This window comes from Aricia agestis, chromosome 4 (assembly GCF_905147365.1).
Source record: "Aricia agestis chromosome 4, ilAriAges1.1, whole genome shotgun sequence".
In the NCBI taxonomy this organism is placed as follows: domain Eukaryota; kingdom Metazoa; phylum Arthropoda; class Insecta; order Lepidoptera; family Lycaenidae; genus Aricia; species Aricia agestis.
This window is the reverse complement of record NC_056409.1, coordinates 16,485,562-16,505,996: the sequence shown is the minus strand read 5'-3', so window position 1 is coordinate 16,505,996 and position 20,435 is coordinate 16,485,562. Positions and strand designations below refer to the sequence as shown.

Sequence of the window (20,435 nt, the reverse complement as noted above, 5' to 3'; positions counted from 1 at the left end):
GTGACACAGTAGCAGCAAATATCAGGAGGTACTAAATGACTATTAAGCAGATGCATTTTATGCCCAGCTCCTTAAGTCTTTAGACAGGAGTTTATTCATTCACTATGCCCAATTTTCTTCTTTCCTTCTTCAAAAACTATATTTTGCTTGCTAAAAATATTTGTGTCATGTATGTAAAATATTATTAAAATATTGTTATGGCTAAAAATTGTTTTTTAAATGATGCCTGGCTTTTTAAGATGTTTTTGACAGGAGTTTATTGATTTACTATTAAAGATTTGGATTGGCTTACGTTTATATACTAACTAATCAACAACACTAAAAAACTCCCTGGAAATAGAGTCTTGAGAACAACTTAATAATAATAATAATAATATCTATGGACGCTTCACACCACGTCAGTCTGGCCCCGTGCTAAGTACCTAAAGGACTTGTGTTACAGGTACCAGACAACGGAAATATATTTAATACTTTTATACTATACATATATTTAAGATTTTTATTATATCATACACATATTTAATACACATCCAGACCCGGGAACATTGAAAACTTTTTGTTCCGTCGGCGGGATTCGAACCCGCGACCCCCGGCTTGAGCTACCGACGCGCTCACCACTGAGCCACAGAGGTCGTCATAACTTAATTAAAAAGTACGAGTAAGATATACGCAAGTACTATTATTTTATAATAGCAAATATTGTGTTTTAATACGTTTAATTCGTCCTGTTATGTATGTACATAATTAACGACCAGCATGGGCGAGCACGGTCTTGGCTTCCAATATGGGCGTTGGAATCTGCTGTTGTGAATAATTGAATAGCAATATTAAGTATAATCTATCGTATGCCTGACATCCTACTATCATGGTAGTTAATATGTTCTATGTACTTTATTACCAACTTGTAGACTATAGCGAGAGTGGAGCACCATGGGGTTTAAGTGGGCAGATCTCACGCTTGGGAAGTATACTCTCGGCAATTACCCAAACCCCCCGGGGATGCCCAAAGCGTTCCCCATGAAAAAAGTTTCTTGGTGCATTCTTAGATAATTAATATTAATTATGTATTTTTCATTTCTGAATAATTTTTAAAAAATAGTCATCAGAACTGACCTACTGGTTGACCTACAGCTTAGAAACTAAAACCAGTGAGAAAATTCGGCGTCTTAAAAACTCACGCGTATGCATATTTTGTGAAAAAAGTGAGAAATGATGTTTTGTAATCTAATAATTTTATTAAAAGCAACCATGATAATTCTATGATTAAAAGTCTAACTAATCTGTTTAAAAAGTATTTACTGTAACACTAATAAATAATATCTCAATCGACTACCTGCTGCTGCTTATCTCCTCCTTTAAACCGCAAAAAATTTGGGACCAACCCCCGTAAACCCGGAAGGCCATAAAGAGATATTTTGGGAGTTCCGCCCCAACCCCGTGCGAGGGCCAATCAGAGAGCGCGAAATCTCCCTTGGCTATGGTGTAGGAGGGGCCTCGTTTTTGTTACATCATTGTGTGACGTAAAGTGATATAATAAGGGGGTTATATTAGAGACATAATTTGTTATATTTTTACGCCAAATATATTGAATTGATGAGCTTCTCTATGTACTATATTTGAAAATTTTAAAAAGTAATATGCTGGTATTATTCATTTATTACACACTCCTCTATATATTATAAGCACCATAGTATGTACTTTATGCAACGCAATAAAAATCCATTTATTTATTGGAATTGGAATAACCTGCCTAATTTTAGTAATACAGTGGTAGTGGTATCCCAAATTCTTACAAAATTTTATTTGAATTACAATTTTACTAAGACTTATTAAATATTCAGATAAGAACCTGTAACTTAGCATTTCTTGTTACGTATTTGTTGACCATTGAGTCAATAGCTTCCAAGTCCACTCTCTGCTTTGTAAAGTAAGATGTGAAACGCAAATATCTTAGTCCATATACAACTATGTTCACGTTTGCTCGCTCATAGTTCAATAGATTTATTATGAAAGTCTTTGGTTATTATATACGACCAGTACATTATAATCAAGGCGAAAATAATATAAAGAAAATTATTTTATTTATTTTTTATTTATTTATTTCACTCAGGCATCTTCGCCCAGACTAACAATACATACAATTATACTAAAAACTAACACAAACACTAAACACGTATTGTCCGCGACGTGGGGAGCGACGTGTTCGGAAGTCGTCCTGGGAACCTCCTGTAGACGACTCCAATCGGCTAGAACTCCGCCTTCGCGAAGGTCGGTAGATGGTGCGTCGGGACTCTCACCACAAAGGAGCTAAAATTCACTTTGTGGCGGGACTCCAAGAGTTCGACCCTCAAGACGAAGTGGGTCTTGCTCCTGATGTAGTCCACGACCTGCTCGACCGTCGTGGACCAGTGCAGCCTGGACACGTACAGCGGCGTCGCGGGAGAATATAAAGAAAAGCGTCCACTTCTATTGCTATAACTTTGTTATTCTAAGTTTGGTATGTCATCAACCTGAAAATACTTACGAATAATAAAAACTAGCCTCCACGATACCAAACGACTGTCAAACTTCAAATTAGATAACTTTTCAAATAATATTATTGTTGAATGTAGGGCGTCATTGATTATCATGTTTGAAAGTTATATTCAACTAACAACAATTACTGTAATATAAATGAATAAACACAAACACCGAGTGAATTCTCTTTTTCCGACATTTTCTTTCGCTTCTGATGATAGCTCTAAAGCAACAAGTACCAAGCTATTGCACAACCCTCTAGTGCATGCGTGGAAATACCGGAAGTCAAGGGCATCCAGGACCTGAAGCAACAGTTGGATCGATATAGGCCCGCACCCGGACTCCGTCTCCATGGCGACCTGCATCCGTGACCCGAGGGATGCGGGGGCCGGGGGGGAGGAGGCACTACCCCGCAACCCCCCCGGTGGCGCGCGAGGGGGGCGGGGGGGTTGCATCGAGCGGCCGGGCTGCAGCGAGCAGTTATTTCGGTGCAGCCACACGACCACAGTCACTCCGCGCGCCTCTGATAGCGCGCGCGCCTCCGCTCCCTCCGCAAGTTACCGTGCATTCTGCCATTGTTTTTATCGTGTGTTCTATAATATTATTTCGTTTTTAATCGATCGTAAATCTCGAGGGAAGTGGAGCCACCTGTTGCGAGGTGAAACCGCGTGGAAAACACTTTTTCTGCGGACGCAGCCACTTTCACCGCTCACATTCCGATATAACGCTGTTGCATTACCGTGCGATATACGTGTCACCGACCACCGTGAGGTACCGTGCGTAGGATGCTCCAAGGCACTGCACTAATTAACATAAGGAGCCTCGTTAACACTGAATTGTATTGTTTACTCGACTATCATGATAATCAGTATTCAAATACGGCCATTGTGAGTTTTTCATGAAGGTAATGTCCAACCAACTATGTTTTACCTATGATTTGATCGAATGCAATAATATGTAGAGCAACTAATTCTAGTTTGAATTGAGGACACCGTCCTGAATACCGTATCGTAACTGACAACCTGTTGCCTCTACAGTGATCTATTAGGCGACGATATTATTAGTACGTACATAAGTAATTAATGAAGTGTGTATCACGAGAGTTGAGAATAGTAGCTTGTAACTGCTAAAATAAAGAATTAAATTTTGCATAATATTGTAATACTTAAAGTTGCTGAGTGCTGACCATATGGAATGCACATTCTAATGACTACAAAATGAGTCCAAGCAAGTTATTCTATATTAGAAACCTTTATTAACTGTTAAACCTATTATACAATATATTTGTAGTTCCAAAAAGTCATGGGTATGATAATATGGGTATTGGGTATTTTATCGAAACCCTAAAATGTTACTTCAATCTCCGATTAAAATGTTTCGCATTAGACAAAGCTAAATATGTTGGCTGTAATTTAGGATGTTATGAGGTTAGTGTATTGGAGTTATGCTGCAGTTGGCAGGCCTCCAAGGATGCAGGCGTGAAGGTCGGACGACTGGGGCGGGCGCGGGGTTCAGGGCGGGGGGAGGGCGGGCAGGTTACACCGCGCAGGTGCGCCCGGTCCTAGGCTTCACCTTGAATTTCCTGGTATCAGAGCTTTTCGGCGAATTCAGAGGTTCCGGATATTATTGGTTTTCGGTACAATATGGTAGCCTAAATTTTACACTCGGGCTTTATAATATGATAGCTCCATTTTCGATAACAAATTTTCAGTTTATCATTGATTCAAACCAACCTACTTTTTCCTTTTTTAATTTAATCCGTCCTTAATTGCACCACAACTTGCAATAACTTTCACCTGACTCTACCTTTTTAAAAGATTTTTTCCCCAAAAAGTTTCGTTGGAGACCTTTGCATCATTCGTCCTGATGATGACGAAATGATGTGTAACGACAACGAAAGTGCTCACGTAGCGGGTACGATAAGACTTTCGCCGCGGGACCGTTGGCCGTGGCTCGACTTTCTAAATGTCGTAACGGCCACGACACGCCTCGAGACTCGACACGCGATGTTTTTATACATTTTCGTAAACGAAATCCAATTAGCCCGTTGTAATTGTGGAAATTAAGTATAGAAGTAACTGTACAACGTTCGTAAGTAGTTGACGAAGAGAAATTGTAGCATTTCGGACCTTTGCACATTATTGCATCCATGTTTGCAAAGATAAACTATAACAATCAGATACGTACAATCGATGTCGATCATGGGCAATCATAGAAGAATATGTCTCTCCTAATAGCTTGTATTGGTCCAATATGAGCCAACGAAGCCTGTCTTCTCTTTTAACAATAACTTTTAATACATATCTTCGAGAATCCACTTATGATGAGCAGCAAATAATATTAGTCTAAAAGTATTAACACTTTTTCAATATTAACAAAATTTGCTCTTAACTTTTTGGTAACAAACTCAAAATTTGTGTTTCAAAATGATTCTAAAAGTTTACGCGTATGTAGTTTAATTCTACGTAACAGATTTCAATAACAAAATTATACCAAAACATTAATCAACGTAAATTCAATAGATCTAAAACGATCTACAATTTAGTATCATTAGCTGGCTACAATTAATATTCGTTCAATTGTGAATTGTAATGTGTCGTAACAGCGAGTCTCTGCCAGCCCACCTGTGGAATGCCTCTAGTTCTCAGGCCACGACAGTGTTATACCACGTTATATGCACAGTTTTATATTACAAACAACCTTATTATGTTTCTCAGCGCAAATAGAAATAATTGCACGTTTTTATAACTTTCATGGAAACGTTTTGTAATGTTAAGCGATTCACGTAAAAATATGGCTATGTAGAGTTGTATACTGTATAGTTTTATAGGTGATATGTTAATATCATAATATTTTGCCTAATTTTGTTGATTTCTTGAAACTAATTTGAATTTTTATCGTAATAATAATTATTATTTTATTAAAATAAGTAAGAAGTCTTTTTTTAAAGAACGGATTTTGTCTTGGTTAAAAGCTCTGAAAATTGCCTCAAACAAAGACTGTAAGTCATGTTGACATAACAACTTCTAATAATTATTACTCTTTTTCTTGTATATCTTCTATATCTTATCCATGCTAATATTATAAATGCGGAAGTGTGTCTGTATGTCTGTTACCATTTCACGCCCAAACCGCTAAACCGATCTTGCTGCTTGGCATGGAGATACTTTGAGTCCTGGGAAAGGACAGAGAATACTTTTCATCCCGGAAAATGTGCCGTTTCCAGCACGATAAACGAATTTTGGCGCAACGGAGTGACGCGTCGTCTAGTTTTAATATAATTAATAATGTTCTATGGCCGACCTTGACCAGAAGTCCTTTGTATCGTCCTTGGGAAGTCTGCCAAGCTCGCGTCGCTGTTCTGAGTAATCAGGAAGTCGTCTTCCTACATCACCATTAGGTCATCAATAGGCATCCAATGATCGCGTCCTTATTGCCTGGCAATTAGCCTTTTATGAGGTAGGTTAGGTCTTGAACTCTCATCCATAACTCTTATGCCATAAGGATCTTTATTGAATAAACATGAGTTTGGACGAAACTTGCCGTGGAGAAAGTAAAAAGATTGTACCGGTTTTGAAGTAATAAATATTTAGATTGATAGACAAGTTTTAGAACCGACTAGTGTTTTTCCTCAACATTAGTTGTGTCATGTTTTATCTATTATAGCATTTATGAATCAGATGCACCGTATGACGTAAACAAATGCAGCAATGCATTATGTTTTGTGCTCATTATGCAATAATATTTTATTGATATATCATATAGAAATAATATGAGGAATTTCCATTTTCATCTTGAAAATGGTTTACTTTTAAAAGTTTAATTTTAAAATCGTACTAATATTATAAACGCAAAATGTGTATGTTTCTCTGTAACCAGAAAACAACCAGAAAACCAGTTTTGATAAAAATTGCTATATATAGAGATACCTACTTGAAGTCCTAGAAAAGAGCAAATTGTTTTTTTGTCCGAAATATGTAGAGTCTGCTCCATTAACTGCGCAAGGAAGTTTCAAGCAACTTCTATGTTTATTATCACTTTCTATTAGTATTTGGCAACATAAAACCTCCTTTATCGTGTAGTTGTAAGTAGGCATTGCGGATGTTCGAGCAATTAAATCGATATATCGTAATCACCGCTCACTGGTGGATTCCGGTGAGAAGGACTCGGCGGTTCGCTTCACACCGAATCCATGAAACCCCGATTATGTTATAGCTTAAATATTGCCATGGAGCTTAAATAATACGTATTATAAATTAATTTTTACTCATAATACGAATAAAACTATTTTTCATCTTCAAGTAAAAACTGTTTTGTTATACGTTGATTACGTTGTATATAATTTACTTTAAATACTGTATAGATTCTTATTTCCATTTAGGCATACCAAATGGGAGTACATTAATGTCAATATCATTCTTAGTCAGAATGATAGACGTAGACGTGATTCTACGTAGACAATTTAATCGTAACCTCAAAAACTCTGCGCTCTACAAAATATCAATTGTCATATTAGCAGCAGTAGAATTTAGAAACTACTGTTAATAATAAACTAGTTTTTAGCGAAACTTTTAGGTAAACTAAAGCGTTAACAACTAAAAGACTTGTCGTTAACGTAAACTTTGAAATTTATTTCAAAGATAACTGGTCGGTCCCGAGCCAGCTGATCACAAACATAGCAATCTTAAAATACACCTTTCAGCCGCTCCGCCCAAATTACAATCCCCAAAATGCCGTCACACTAATTACAAACGAAACTGTGAACGTCAAACGTTCACTTTTACATTACTAAAAGTGTTTTTTTTTTTTATTTGATGCTGAAAATTAGACTTGAAATAATGGTGACTTTCTAACTGTAATGTAAGCATTTATTCGTGATGTATCGACTCTAAATATTGAGCAATATAATATAACAATTATATTTAATAAGATGTTGCCCGCACCGAAAGTCCTTAATCACTCGATAGCCGTATATTTTTTCGATATAAGAAATATATTATTATGACCTTTAACAGGAATCAAAGAATCTTCTTACTAAGTTTAGCGTAGTCGTTAACATAAACCCAATGTCAATAAAACCTCTTCGTAATTGGCATAAACAAGGAAACCTAGTCTAGTACCAATTTCGCATGTCAAAACAAACCCAAGACGAGCTGGAGGCTACAGGCAATAAATTTAACTACTTAGGTAACCTGAATGTATAATGCGGTAATAACAGTGTTCAGGACGTAATAAAATGAGAGATTATTGGATGTGTCACGACTAAGCCACAGCTGCAGTGGCCAAAATGTGGTCACCAGTACTTGTGGTTTCACTCAGCTCTTAAGTAGACGTTGTGGCTGGCATTCCTAAAGATTTGGTAACTATTAGCAACTCACCTTTGACATAGTACAACCAGGGATTTTATAGATAGCGTTGTATACAAAACATAAATATACCTAAAATATTTTAATTACTTTTTTAAATTTCTATACATATATTCAGTAGTAGATCCGTATCCGATTCCGTAGGTCTTAGTTCTTACTGCCTCGATAATTTCGTAGATGAAAGTCCTAAAATGCTAGACTCATTCTGGTCCCTAGAATCTTAGATCTCAGTCCATTCGATTCTTTATCGCGTAAATAGAAAACAAGTAGTCATAATGGTGTTTGCGTATGTAAAGTGCAGGCACACGTGTCAGCGGAGTGATCTATGCCGGGATACTCGCGTGAGTCAGCCGGCCTTGAGCTCCGACGAGCTCTACGACGTAAACTCGCGAAACGCTCAAATATTATTTTATTAGTTCACCAGCCAACTAGCACGCCCGCCCGAGGTCGACGGTACAATACTTGTCATCGCAAATGACTAAACTCACTCACATTCTAGAAACTCGAGAAAATAATAGCCGAGATTTATGTTAGTCCACCTGAGGACACAAATCACGATAGATCGTCCATAGGTAAAATGACGTAAAGTTTTCACGAGAAAAACACAACATAAACATCGTTGTTTTTGTTTTGATAGAATTCGCAGTCGAGCGTCCCACCGTATCTATAAAATAGAAGTGTTTCGGATATGATTTCGTTTATCGAGGCGAGTTGGCCGTCGAAATGGAGCATCTATTTTTGACGCTCGAGGCCCGCGGCGACATTATTATAACCGACATATGAGCCTTACGCACGGTAAACGTTTACAAGTACCCAGAATAAACTCCGATTCGTTTTTACCTCGGCGCACCTTGATGCAGCAGCGTTCGGGAAAAAATCGTCCCCGGTGACATATTGCAGTGGTAGGGGCAGATCGCACGATGGCGCGTGGAAAAGAGCGAACAATCGCGACCCCCTCCCCCGCCGCCCGCGTGCACGCAGAAGTAAAGAAACACAATGCGTCGATGTGTTAATAACGAAAGTGAGATCGCACGGATGCGAAAGTCGTCCGCGTGAAACCGGGCGGAGAGATGGAGGGGCTTCAGGCGGGTCGGGGTCCCGGCCCACCGGAGCCGGAGCGGCCTGCCGGCAGAGGGGCGCGTATTTCAAGCCGGCGAGCTGCACCGACCGCTTTGCGAAACCGGCGGTTATGCAAGGCGTGCCGATGCCAACTCGCGACCGCTCGCACGCCGCCGGAAGGAAAAGTGGAACGCGTCGCAGTGCTGCGGCCGCGCGCGCCGACTTTGCACGCTCCGCGGAGTGAAGTGCCCAGTGTCGTGTCAGTGTCGCTTCTAGAACTCTGAAATTTAGTGTTGCGCAAGTATACGCCTACTGCGGGATTATTTTAAACTAGATAATTAGAGGAGCCGCCGCGAGTGGCCGCCGCCGGCTATATCCGTGCGCGGTGCGCGCACTTAGCCCGACACGTGCAGCGCTGCGCCGCGCTATCACGTGTGCCCGCTGCGCCTCCATTATCACTAATTAATGCTTGTGCATGCCCGTCCGCTATCGCATCTGACTCCTCTAGCACTCGTCGGAAAACATTTCAGGTTTCACGCGGAAAGATGTCAAACTGGTTCGAACGATTGAACTCACAACGAAATAAAAAAATATTAACATAAGCGATTAACATTACGACTCTGCGGACGTCATAGAAAATTACCACCGGCCTCTCGTATGAAACTCACGTACGTACTGTGTCAAGTTCACGCAATTTAAAGGGAAAGTGTTCGGCGGAGCGCGGAGTCTTCCACGATAGTAAAAGTATGGTGCTCGATAATTCATAGAGCGGGCCGCGCTAATGCAGTGACATTCTACAGCCGGTAGTCGGCGGGCCGGGGGCCGGCGGCGGGCCGGGGGCGGCAGGCTCCGCTCGCCCATGTGCTCAAGGACGCGCCGCTCTACACGTCGGCTCCCATGTGCTATGCTCAATTGCACAATGCAGCTTATCTAGCCGGCCGCCAGCGCCTGTGAACCGACAATCGTTTGCCCTACTTTACCGCCATTATAATACGTATATCGACGCTGTTTAGAATAAAATCATTGCAATCACCTTGATAGATTATCTTTTGTAAAATGTTTAGAAATATTCCGCTGCGATTTTTTACAGTAGATTCTTTCACTTGAAACCAGTTTGACAATTTTCTCTAAAATTCACCAACGATAAAAAGTGCTACCTCATTTCATTTTCTCGAACTTAACATTTGTTTCACAAATATCGTTATTTAATATTTCTAACCAACTCTATGCACACTAATTAAACATTAAAATAGACGAAAATATCATCAATTAACAATTAATGAAGAGTTCTCTCTGAAAACTTGTTATCAACATAAATGCGATTTTCTAAACGTGAAAAATTAAAGTCAAAATTTAAACGTGAAACTACACTTTTAAATAAGTCTTACCTTTATCAATTAACAGACAGACAGGCAGACAGAACTCGCATAATTATTAGATGTGAAAAACAGGATGGATGCGCATTACGTCAGTATGCACTGAGTGCAACATGTAGGCGGCAGTTAGTCTTGCAGCTATTTGCAGTTACCACCAATAATGTCATGCTTTTAAAAATACCCACTGACTCGCCCCGCAAAGGTTAACTCAACTAAAATTGTTGTAAACGATGGAAAGCTAAAAAGTAACCCGGCCAAGTGCGAGCCGTAGCCATTCTCTACTTTTTTAATATTACAATTCACAATTGCCTAGCTACCGCGGTTTTGCTGTCTGCTATACGACAGACGGACATGCAAACAACGAAGACTTACAGCTGAAGTCTTGAAATGAAAATATAGAGTTTATGACAAAATCTTAATTTTTCAATGAAATGCCTTTCAGTGCGGCCGTTAGTAACCCTAAAAAGGAAAAAATGTAGACGTAAACGATTAATTAACGTGACGCGTATCCTTTATACACGTGTAGCATTAAATGCAATTTTATTCATCCCACAATATCGGATGGAGGGCTATGTCAGCGCGCGCAAGGCCGGCGTGTCCCACTTGCGTTCACCTTTGTCTCTCCCACGAGACACGCACGACTCTCGACTCTATCCACGCTCATTACGAACAATTGACTGTAATATACGATACTATCGCGCAAAACAATAGCTATTAATACGAAATAAAATGAAGAAGTGACATAGAGTACAGCAATCGGGAATTTAAATTCAAAATTAGAACGGTCTTGATAGTTTCAATTAAACAAAAGCCATAGAGCCTGCTTCATTTTTTTTTCAATAAGAACGGTCTAAGACAGAATTTTGGTTTCATATTATACATGTACTTATTCTTATTCGTCATTACTATAATAATGCGAATTTTTCAACCTACTTTGACAAAATTTTTAAAGAAATATGCAAATAAATACCTAATTTATTACCATAAATATAAACAAAATGTTTTGTGAACCAAAAAAAATAATACCTACGTGATACGTAGTTTGTTTTCGTCAACTTACAATATACCTAACACATTGGTATCCGGACTAAAACATTAATTTATTTACTTTAAATATCTTAAAAGTTTAACAACTTAAAACACAAAAATATAATTTTCAGAAATATTCAATAAACTGAAAATAATTAAAATAATACAGATGCTTAAAAAGACCAAAAATAATCTACATTTAGTTAACATCATTCAAAGCGCGTTTTGTAACATTCTTCTACATTTTCTAATTAAATCAAAATTTTATAAAATAATTGTAATAACGTAAAATATAATATGTTTAACACATATTGTACCGCTGGAAAGTAAATCTAGAGTGAAAACTACGTGTCAAGTTGTATCGTTATTCGTTACCTTTTTCTTACTTTCACCAACTTTCTTTCGGAATAATATTTACGTAACGCACACGTTTTGGGTGAATTTTTATATATTATGTATATGCATAATCCAACAGTATAATAAATAGTATATCACAGCCTTGAAGCCTACATTTATTATTCATAACCACGGATCAATTAAGACACCTAGGGCGCCTACTAAATACTAATTAGCTAACACTTGTAGTGACAGCTACGTGACATGCCCACTACTAACTTTCATTGCGAATACTAACAGTAACTGCTAGCAGGTACATTCTACTAACAACGGCTCTAGAATACTAATTCTGGTACCACTAGCGATTCTTCTAACTTTTCTTACTAACACTAACGCTAGATACCATATAGTGAAAACGGCAAAGACGTTCCGTAGTGAATAGTGAAATAAAACAAATAGACAATACGTTTGTGAGATCGAACCATAGACAATGACGTCACACGTGAAATTACGTGTTGGGGTTCGTGCCAGGAGTGCGTTTGCAAAGAGCGTGACGTTGCGTTGTGGCAAGTTGACACTGTAAATGCACTATCTGGTACGACACCCCGGCCCGTGTAGCGCCGCCTGACCTGCCACTCGGAGTTATGGACTATAGTGACCCTTTTACTTCAGTTAACGCTTAGATTATGTTATGTTAAGGTTAGAGTTATATGCGTCCGCGCAAACGGGCGGTTTGGCCTCTACATCGTGAAATCACAAGCAATTGTATGTAACGATTTATTTAAGCAGATGTCGCGTTGTAGCGGCCAAACCCGTCGTTCGCGCGGACGCATATAAATCCAGCCCATAGAGTTAATGTACCTAGCGGAAAAGAGAAACAAAGGCCTGAGCAAGCGAGATGTCACTATCAGTAACACTGCGTGGTAAAAAGAGACGTGTGATATATGACAGCAGAACCAATTTTTTTCCTCTGTTTGACGTCCAGTCCGCACTTATCGGCACGTTGACAATTTAATCTCTTAGAAAGAGGCTTGTGTAAATGTATACGTAAACAATTTTTTACACACAGACGAAATCAATTTCGGTTTCGTTTGACAGCTCGAGATTGTTGCTCTATTCCGCAAAGTATATTAACTTTATGATCCAGCCTAAGGGTTGGCAACGTGACGAGGCGATGCAAAAGCCATTCCAAATTGGAACAGCCAGGTGATTTTTTTTCGGCACTCAGAGATGATCATGAGCTTTAATTTAATGAAGAGTTTGACAGAAAATGTATGTTGTTTATCATTAGATCAAAGGAAATCATTAAGTTTCTCTGACGCCTCAGGCCGTAAATGAGCCATTCAAAACTGGAATAGGCAGCCCCACACCACGGGCGACAAGTTTATGTTTTTGTGGAGTAAATAAAGTTCAGTTTTGAATGGTTTATCACAAAATGTGTAATCGTATCGCCTCGTCACGTTGCAATGTCAACTGACCTTAAGTTGTGCATGCTCGTACTATCTTCTGCGTGATTTAAGTTTATGTACTTGTATTGTAGATGTCTATGCAATTTATTATGTTATTCTTATTTTCTTATGTTGATTTTGTTGTAATAAAACTGCTTTTACTGTATGTGTATGTTTTGATTACAGCTTTCTTCTTAGTTTATTTTGTTTTATTTCATAATTTCCTAATCGACAGTGGCAACAGGTCAATGTTACATCGTTAAATTGAATAATTATAGAGAAGCTTAAATAGATTATAATGATTACATTTTACAAATTAAAATGATTAGAATTTACTCATAGACAATACTATTTTTACATTAAAATAAGAGTGTTTAGTGTTTTATCCCTTATTGATAATTTCAGCTGTCGTACTGTATGTCGTATTTTTGTAATAATTTTGTTTGATGTAAATAAATAATTTGGGATAAAACACTGAACAACAATACAAATCTATAAAGACTGACTGTAGAACTAGGTAGGTTATTTAAAAGAATAAAAATATATCTATTTAGCTGAAAAAAAAACAGAATCTTAACATTAGTCAGCTTATAATCTACGATGATGACTATAATATCTGAAATAACTATCATCAGAAAGTTTCGCATATCAACTAATCTGTCAAAATTCTACATTACTATCAAATTTATTCATAAGCGGATGGCGGTCTACGTGATTTTGTTAGGTTTTATCAAGTCTGACTTTAATCGACTGACTTTGACATAACCCCACCGAGTTACGTAGGTCCACCATCATCAATTTCTCTATGTACGTGGGAAGGAACGGAGTATGGCGCTGAGAATTACTTTCTATTATTCCATAAATGCAGTAATTGGAGAGTAATTAAACAGCTAAAGACAGGTAATATTAGAAAAAACATAGACGACTTTCTCTAAATAGATCTTTCCTTACGCACACAAGAAATTGCTTGAGACAGCATGTTAGGTTCTTAACACTCCGTTAGGCTGCGTTTCCACCAGAGATGTGTTGCGAGGAATGTGTTTTTGAGAACCAATAGATTCGCTTCAATGACGTGAGCTTGCCGTGACATCGCTCAGCGTGGCGATGCTGTTGGTTCTCAAAAACACATTTCTCGCAACACATCCCTGGTAGAAACGTAGCCTTAGGCTTAGTTTAATCGACGTGGGAATTTGGCAAAAAATGCAATTTATTTATGCTAATCGCACATTTATTTTGTCAGCACTGTACACGCCGCATTTCATGACGTCATTGCATACAACGAATTCTAAAATACGACCCGCGGGCTAAAATGGTCGCTTTGGAGAATCATATATTGAATCATAATATGATTCATTTTTAAACTCCACTTTGCGTGCAATTCATATAGTGATTCGCTTCGATTAATGATTGGTCCCGCGAGCGGCGCTCGCGCGCGGAGACCAATCATTGATGTAAGTGAATATTATGATTCAATATATGATTCTCCAAAGCGACCATTTTAGCCCCGCAGTACGGTGCGGACAAAATATGTGCGATCAGCTTTACTGCACAAACTTTCAAATGTTTACTCAATAAAAACTTAAAAGCATTTAAGTTAAATCTTACTTATATCAGTAAGAACTAGACATTATATAACTTTAAAAAGAAAAGTTAAACTAATTTAAATTAATTTGAGGGAGAAACTTCTCACATTTAAATTTTAGAAAGTTATTATCATTACTTTAATTAGAAGTATACATGTCGACATCATTTTTTATTATTTTCAAACTATATCTGTTATAGACGAATTATTACATTTTATTATATTTTCATATCTACAATTTAAAATCAAGCAATGTCCGAATATATTATATCAACATTTCATACAAACCAATTCTTAGTGTTTTTCTAGTAACATAGTAATTTAAGTATGGTTCTTTAAGCGAACAGAAGATACAATAGGAAATAGATATATTATTACAATATTTGAATGACAATACAGTGTGATAAACAGGTGAATGCTTAATTAGTAATAAAATATCTGTACTTTATAAGATTTTTAGTGGTAGGTTACTTGTCTTTCCTAGTAGTTTTGTAAATTGTAGTATTACTTAATAATTTTGTCCCGTAAAGCCGTGTTAACACAAGCCGTGTACGGGCTTTTTATCACTATTATTTGATAACCGTATATCATTTTCTTAATAAATTAATAAAAAGATATATCGTGCTTCATGTTCTAACATCGCGTAAGTAAAAAATAACAACTTCTCAGGAGAGAGAAAACAATTGCATAATTTTGTATAGATACCATACTAAACCAGGTTTACTATTTAATTATTTCAGTAGTTGTTGTTAAGCGACACGTGTTCCTGATTTACTGATACGAATTACGATGAGGCTTCCGATTTTCTAGCGAATGACATCAATATTGTTTCAACTCCCAAGCGGCCACATGCGGCCGCGATAGCAATAGATAAGCTATTGTGTCTGGTTTTTCCAAGATCGAGGGAATATTACAAAATAGCCAAAAGGGACTTACGCGGTGTTAGAACTTAAATGACGATATGCCAAATCACCTTTACTTAACATGACCATGCGTCCCACTTTCAGGCAGTCTGTCCCGCTGTCCCCCGCGAGGCCGAAACTGTCCCGCACAAACGACAATTTAAAAGTTCTTTTATATTTGAAATGCCTGTTTAATGCCTAGAAGTAACGCTTTTCAACAAGTGGGGGGGGAATCCGTAGATGTCCCGCTCTGACAAAAAAATAAACCGTTACCTTTACTAGCCCGAATTAAGGTGGGCTACCTGCGTAGACGCGCTACAGAGCGCTACGATGCGCTACGCCGGGCTACAACCCTCTACGCCGCTACGCCGAGCAACCCCCTGTATCTACAAGCTTCATAGTACATCATTCTTCTTATTTATTTTTATTTTATCATTTTTTATCATTTTACTTATTTTTATTTTTCACGTTACAACGTTTTAAATGGTAATGAAAAAGTGAAAAAAATAAAGGTCGATTCTGATGCAATAAAATTAAACATAAGAGTCAATTTTGGTAACGCTAGCTTAAGACGAATATCTAAGCAAATGACCTTGGACGTTTGACGCGGAGCGCCATCTGTTTATGAATCAATGTAGGTTGCCAAGCTACGGTAAGTTACATAATATTTCCGCTAGATCTAGCATTTAGCAATTTATTTTGCAGAGGTGGGCAGAGTAATAATAAACAGAGACTACTTGTTTTTCTTTTCGAATTAATTAAATAAAATAAATATGTACATAGAATACTTTTTTATTTTATCCCCTTTTAACCCGTATTTTATGTATGTCCCGTATTATATGTATCTCGAATACGGCTCAAACGATTTTCATGATATTTGGAGCGGGGGAGGTTTCAGGGGAGAAGACGCGGAGATGAATGTTTCATTTTTTGCCACTGAAATAGAAGTCTTTCAGCTTTTTCTACATTTTTGTTTCCCAGAATTCCTCATCACGATGGATTATTTCCGTTTTAACTGGAAAGTTTTTGCCAGACTATATACCAAAAATGCATTTTTTGCTTCTGGTTACATGAAGCTGGCCCTTTATTTGGTAGAACCATGCGTGGTTTTTATTTATTACAAAAAAATAAAAACCATATAGAAGTGCAATCCATATAGAAGTCTTTCAGCTTTTTCTCCATTTTTAGGGTTCCGTACCTCAAAAGGAAAAAACGGAACCCTTATAGGATCACTTTGTTGTCCGTCTGTCCGTCTGTCAAGACCCTTTTTCTCAGGAACGCGTGGAGGTATGAAGCTGAAATTTATATCAATTACTCAGGTCTACTGTCCCTTGAAGCTGTGAAAAAATCAAACTTCTAAGCCAACGCAATCAAAAGATACAGCCGTTTATGCCGCAAATTTTCGACACTTGCAAGGGAATCAAAACCTACAGGGTGCTTCCCGTGAACTCAGAATCTTGAAATTTGGTACGAAGCAACGTCTTATAGCATAGATAAAGGAAAAATTACGAAAACCATAAATTTTTAGTTACATCACATAATTATTTTTTTTTAATAATTTTAAACTTACTACCCATTTCCTCATAAACGCGTAGAGGTATTAAATTGAAATTCATACCAAATACTCAGGTCTATAATACCTTTAAGCTGTAACAAAATCAAACTTCTATGTCAACGCAATCAAAAGAAACAGCAATTTAAGCTGCATATTTTGAAACTCGCAAGTACTCGCAAGGGAATCAAAACCTAAAGGGTACTTCCAGTCGACCTAGAATCTTGAAATTTGGCATGAAGCAACGTTTTATAGCACACATAAAGGAAAAATTCCGAAAACCTTAAATTTTTAGTTACATTACAAAATATATATTTTTTAATAAATATAAACTTATTACTTTTTGTACGGAACCCTCGGTGCGCGAGTCCGACTCGCACTTGGCCGGTTTTTGTTTCCAAGAATTCCTCATCACGATAGATTATTTCCGTTGTAACTGGAATGTTTTTGGAAGACCATATACCAAAAATGCATTTTTTGCTTCTGGTTACATGAAGCTGGCCCTTTATTTGGTAGAACCATGCGTGGTTTTTATTTGTTACAAAAAAATAAAAACCATATAGAAGTGCAATCCATATAGAAGTCTTTCAGCTTTTTCTCCATTTTTGTTTCCCAGAATTCCTCATCACGATAGATTATTTCCGTTTTAACTGGAATGTTTTTGGAAGACCATATACCAAAAATGCATTTTTTGCTTCTGGTTACATGAAGCTGGCCCTGTATTTGGTAGAACCATGCGTGGTTTTTATTCATTTGTAACCCGCCTTTGGTTTTTTTTATAAAACGTTAATTGTTTATCATTTATGGCTTTTTCTACACCAACATTGTAACAACATTTTGGGCACTTTATTTATACTATAGTGTCGTCATCTACAGTGCCATCTGGGGTTGCTCCAAAATATTGGACTTCCGGATATTGGACAGGACAGGAATTTTTGTATTCGAGTAAATTTGAGAATTATTAAGTTATTTTTTTTTCCTTTTGGGCAATGGGGCTTGTTGGCTTGAATGGTGGGGGACTAATTTTCTTTTTTCTGACTTTTTTTCATTTTTTCTTGTAACAGTCTCTGTTATATACTGTGGGTCCCTAATAGGTATTTTTCTCGGATATCTAGGATCCACTAATTCAGGCAGCTGATTGTGCTGACAAAAAAAAAATACTACTACTCCCTCCAGTCTGGCTTTTTGTTTTTAATATAATCAATAATTAATATTTACGTTAAAAGATAATAATAATATTTCTTACTGGACATTTGAATCCGTGTTATCATTAATCTGATGTAATGACTCTTCTAAATTTTGTCCTTCGGTTGCATTAATTTCAACTATCCTACCTTGGATCCTACAGGATTACAAAAATAAAAATTTTGTGAATAAAAACAATTTGAAAATCAATGCATTGTCTGATGCGTATACACATGAAGGTATATTAAATGATGATGAAATGTATTTTGCGCTGTAGCTAATAGTGAACAATATCGCGTAACAACGGTCCGGCGCATTATAGCACGAAAGTAAATTTCGCTAGTCCCAAAAATGTTTTTGATGATTATTGATTACTTAAAAATTAATACAATTCTAATATTTCCTTTAGTTAATCTTTTATATAGTGTGTGATTGTAGTAGTGCAAGTTATTGAATGATAGTAACTCAATAAGTGTAACAGATATTTGTTGAAAAACCCAGAAAAATTCATAATTTCGAAAAATTAAACTATAGAGTCAAAATAAATGAATCGTGTTTTCCGTTAGGCAAGTATCAGATAAATATACAATCATTAAATAAATCTCAATTTCATTTGTGTTTCATCGTCTTCCGGGATCGTAATACTTATTAGAAAACACAGCAAAAAAAGGGAGCTCGGTCTTAATGCCAAATTACAGCATTGTAAGTCCTATAGTCTTTGAGCAAGACTGCGGACAGACAGACAGACAGACGGACAGACCGAAATTATAAGGGTTCCTTGTTGACTACAGAACCCTAAAAATTTCATTAAAAGTATTTTTTTAAAATTTTACGGCTTCCTTTAACAATACTGAACCTTCCCTGAAGCTATGGCATATTATCTCCATGTATGGCAAACATTTTTTAAACATCCTATAGTTATGTAGGTATAATAGTGTAACAGTAAAAAATAATTGTTTGAAGTCTCTGTGATAAACTATTCTGTATGCTATACATTTACGTAACAATTTACATTACAATGTCCGATAAATAATAGACTGTTGTAAATGCATCTGATGATCACATGATCATAATATTATTTTTCACTTTTACAAAATCGAAAAGTGCAAACTGTTAAAACTTAAAGCCGGTAAATTGTCAAAGTGAGACTAATCAAAAGAAGAGCACGCACTGCTTGTGCCGTGTGCGCGGAACGACAACGCCGCGCTCCGTTGTACATATCTCGAGTTGACAACGACGCATTCTGTAACTAATTTACGCCTGTTAAATTTTATGAGCAAATGCTTTACTACATTTACTAGTGGAGTTTGATTTACAGTAGGCACTAAAGAGTTTGATGATAAAACTTCTATTTTGCAATACTGTTTATCGCAAATGGTTCGCGATCAACAAGATAAAAAATAAAGAAACATGTATGCAAAGATTCATTATAAACGGATTAGCTAAACCAAAAAAAAAACCCATCCTAAAATATACATCTTACGCGATTTAAAAATATATTTTCTGATAACTGAATAAAGATCACCAAAAATATCGTTCACGACAATATATTTCAAGATACACTTTCTAATTACACAAAACTTCTGTATTTCCCGATCTGTAATTTAGCTGTAAAACATCGCCAAAAAGACGTCTAAAACGCATTTTGCTTTACTATTCACCTTAAGATTAAATAATGAAAATCGGAGTAATCAGTAAAAGCGATTTTTGTTAGTAAAAAAGGGTTTCATTTATTATGTATTGTTTTGCTAATTTAATTTTGTTGCATTCAATTATGTTCATGTCGTCAACCAGTATTAAACCAAAATTTCTTTACTAATGAACTCGAAAAATTTTACTGTAAAATACTACATAAGTACTAATAAAAATATTTAGTCAATAGATATGCTATGCATTTTTCCTACCACCCGACACATCACTTTATAAGTGCAGTGTTTTACTGCAGATAATATTTTTTTATTATAACATTACATCCCTTATAACAGTTATAACATATAAAAGTAACCTTTTTAACCGACTTCTAAAAAAGGAGGAGGTTATAATATGTTAGGCTGTGGATATTTTCTTCTTTGCTCTACTTTTA

At 36.9% G+C, this 20,435-nt stretch overlaps 1 long non-coding RNA gene and 1 pseudogene across 1 annotated transcript; both read left to right on the top strand.

Annotated features, from left to right (window-relative positions):
• Positions 1 to 6,784: 6,784 nt before the first annotated feature.
• LOC121726488 lies at positions 6,785 to 11,242 on the top strand (annotated as a pseudogene).
• A 302-nt stretch (positions 11,243 to 11,544) lies between these two features.
• On the top strand, positions 11,545 to 13,331 carry LOC121726489. Its single transcript, XR_006035541.1, has 2 exons — positions 11,545 to 12,382; positions 12,837 to 13,331. It is a non-coding gene; the product is annotated as an uncharacterized LOC121726489 (long non-coding RNA).
• Positions 13,332 to 20,435: the final 7,104 nt, after the last annotated feature.